This window comes from Alligator sinensis, unplaced genomic scaffold (genome assembly GCF_000455745.1).
Source record: "Alligator sinensis unplaced genomic scaffold, ASM45574v1 scaffold262_1, whole genome shotgun sequence".
Taxonomy (NCBI): domain Eukaryota; kingdom Metazoa; phylum Chordata; order Crocodylia; family Alligatoridae; genus Alligator; species Alligator sinensis.
In genome coordinates this window covers 330,737-334,404 of record NW_005841904.1, presented here as the reverse complement: position 1 = coordinate 334,404, position 3,668 = coordinate 330,737, and positions in this window count along the sequence as shown.

The window sequence follows — 3,668 nt, the reverse complement described above, 5'->3', positions numbered from 1 at the left end:
CCGCAGAGCAGCCCCGCAGCTGTCCTAGGGACCGTGGAGCAGATGGGAGGAGGAGGCCGGAGGCTGCTTCCTTCGTGACACGTTCACAGAAAGGAGGGGAGCCCGTTCTCGCCGCTAAAATTCGTCCGTCAGCATTTCGGTTTTAAACTCGAAACCTTCCTCGGCCTTTCTGCCATATGCAGGGCGAACACAGGCCTGAGCTCCTGCCCTCGGGAGCTGGGATTTGCGCAGTGAAACAGGGAGGCTGCACCAACGAGGACGGCATGCAATGCTCCTCACTTTTTTTTAAATAAAAGTTTTTCTACCTTAGTAAAGTGTGTGTGTGTAAATTTTACTAAGATAGAAAAACCTGTTTTAAAAAAAAGTGAGGCGCATTGCATGCCATCCTCGTTCATGCAGCCTCCCTATTTCACTTGTTGTATATTCAGCTGTCTAGTTGTATCCTGTACATAGGCCACGCATAGGAGGGACAGGGGAGGGCACGTGCCCCCCTAAGATTAGCTGCCACCAACAGTGCGGCCAGTGTCTGCAGGTGGTGGCCGCCTCCCCGCCGTCCGTAACTGCCTGGGGGTGGTCCCCACTCGGCCCACCCTCACTGCCAACATCACCATGTCTGCTTGCGCGCAGTCCCCACCTGCCGCCGCCACACCACCACTTGCAGGCAGTCACCATGCTCCCCATCCTCAGGAGGCACGAGTCATTCATGATCCTATACAGCTGTGGGACTCTGCAAATCAAGCTCACACCAGAGTACCAGATGCAGACGATACTGACCCTCCACTGTGAGGGAATTAAGAACATCCCCTAAAAACATTTGTGTGATCAAGATTTCAGGCTTCATCCCCTCCCTACAGACTAATTTTTTGGACTATTTGACCTCTAAAGCATGAAGGTACAATCTGGCTCCATATTGGTTAGCAGATTGGAGCTGGCATTGGGGTTGTGTGTCATTATGTAGGTGGCAAGAAGTACAATTTTACGTCACACAGCCCAAGCTGGTTAAGGATGCCAGGATTTATATGGCTAATTCTCCATACAGAATTAGGAACCAAGGCGAAGGCAAACTTATTCACAATAAGTAGAGGAAGAGGGACTCCCTCCCCCACACAAAGCCTTTCGATAAGGTATTCTTTTCTTGATTAGTTTTCCAAGGGAAGCTTCCAAGTCTGCCACTTGATTTAAATCCTTCATGAACAAAACAAATCAGGCTCCAATCAATCTTTTCTACAGCCGCTTTGTGTGGTTCCCTGGCACAGTGTGTAATGATTTGATAGCACTAAAATCTGCTCAAAGATTCTGAAAGAATCATAGAAAGTTAGGGTTGGAAGGGACCACAGGAGATCAACTAGTTCAACCCCCTGCTCAAAGGAGGACCCCCCCCAACCAGATCCTCCCAGCCAAAGCTTTGTCAAGCCTGGTGTTTAAAACTACCAAGGATGGAGCTTCCACCACCTCTCTGTAAAACTTGCTCCAGTGTTTTATTACCCTCCTAGTGAGAAAATTCTTCCTAATATCTAACATAACTTCCCTTGCTGCAACTTAAGATTGTTGCTCCTTGATCTGTCATCTGCCACCACTGAGAACAGTCTAGCTCCATCCTCTTTCAAACCCCACTTCAGGTAGTTGAAGGCTGTTATTAAATCCCCTCTCAGTCTTCTCTTCTCTAAGGCTAAAAAAGCTCAGTTCTCTCAGCCTCTCCTCATAAATCCTGTCCTCCAGCCCCCTCACATTTTTGTTGCACTCCACTGGACTCTCTCCAATTTGTCCACATCCTTTCTGTAATAGGGGCCCCAAAACTGAACACAGTACTCCAGCTGTAGCCTCACCACTGCTGAATAAAGGGGAATAATCATTTCCCTTAACCTGCTGGCAACACACCTACCAATGCAGCCCGGTATGCCATTAGCCTTCTTGGCAACAAGGGCACAGTGCTGGGTCATATTCAACTTCTTGTCCATTGTAACACCCAGGTCCTTTTCTGAAGAGCTGCTGCCCAACCAGTCAACCCCCAGCCTGTACTGGTACATGGGATTGGTCCCTCCCAAGTACAGGACTTTTCACTTGTCCTTGTTGAACCTCATGAGATTTCTTTTGGCCCAATCCTCTAATTTGTCTAGGTCACACATCCCCTCCCCCCTGGCCCTACTGGTGTCCCTCAGTCCTCCCACAACAACCTCCCAGCCCTACATATGCAGGCTCAGACACCCAGGCAGGTAAGTGTGTGAGAGGAGAAAGGGGAGGGGTGAGGCAGGGGAAAGGGAAGGGGCTGCAGGATGCAGATCGAGTGTGTCTATCTGCTCCCAGCAGGGCCAGGGGTGCAAGGGCAGCGGTGCCCCTCTGTAGGCCACACACACACTGTCCGGCCAGACCAGGGGGCAGGGGGGAGGGAGGGTTAGCACACAGCGGCCACCCCTGCCACCACCACTACTGCCGCGCTGCTTTGCCGTGAAAAATACCAAATTATATTCTAAAAATAAAACGTCTACTACAACATTCATTAATTTGATTTCAAAAAATATTTTTTCCTGAGTTGCCTGCATTTTTGTTGTGTACAGAGGTGATTGCACAATAGCTCACAATGAAGTCTTACTCCTGTATATTGTGGGGGGTGGGTATAAGTTGGTGGGGGGCTGTGGATGTGTGGGTATGTGAGGTGTGAGGGAAGGTGTGGGGGGATGCAGGAGCATGACGGGGTGTGAGTGCAGGTTTATGGTGGGATGTGCATGTGGGACTTGCTGTATGAACACACACACACACTTTCACCACTTTCCTGCCCACCACAGGGCTCCAGCACCACATGGTTCCTGGCTGCATGGCCACGACTACAGGACTCAACAGGAACCCGTCAGGCCTAGCCCCGAGGACTCGTGCGATTGCCTGCAGTCCTCCCCTGCCTCCTGCCTCCTCCCCTCTCCCCTTCTTATCTGAATTTCCCTCTTGGGTGGAAGGAAGTGGGAACAGCCCAAGGGTTCCAGGCCAGAAGCCTCTGCTAGGCATGGGCTTCAGGGGGGGGGGGGGGGCGGGGGCAACCTGTAATATCCAATCAATGGAACCCTAACTGAGGAAATATCAGATTTCATCAAATCCATCCTAAAATCTTTAGTCACCTAAAGAGCAGCTTTTCCAAGACTCAGACTTTCTATGAAAACTTTAAAACATAAACCATTTTCCCAGCCATACTCTCCTAACCACCATCGATATTACCAGCTTATATACCAACATCCCACACTGGCTTGGCATCCACATATCTACAAGAGCAAAATTACAACTCTGAGTTCAGATCTAAAGATACTACCCAACTTGTACACTTCAACCTTACAAACTCAAGTTCAATAACAAACACTTCCTCCAGACCATGGGTACTAGAGATGCACTGATACGTTGGGCCCCCATCGGTTCGGCACCAATATAAAGAAAACTGACAGTATTGGCAATCAGCTTTTTTGGAAGAAAACGTTGCCAATAAATGCCCTATGCATGCATGCAGCCACAGTGCAGCACACAGGTGGCCAGGAGCACAGCCCAGCAGTGTGGAGTAGCAGGCTCTGGCTGGTAAGTCTGTTGTGAGGGAAGGGGTGTGAGGGGGGCGGGGGGCAGATCAAGGCCCCCACAGTGAGGGATGGAGTGGGGCTGGGGTAGGAGCAGGTGCTGCACAGCCAGGGCATCGG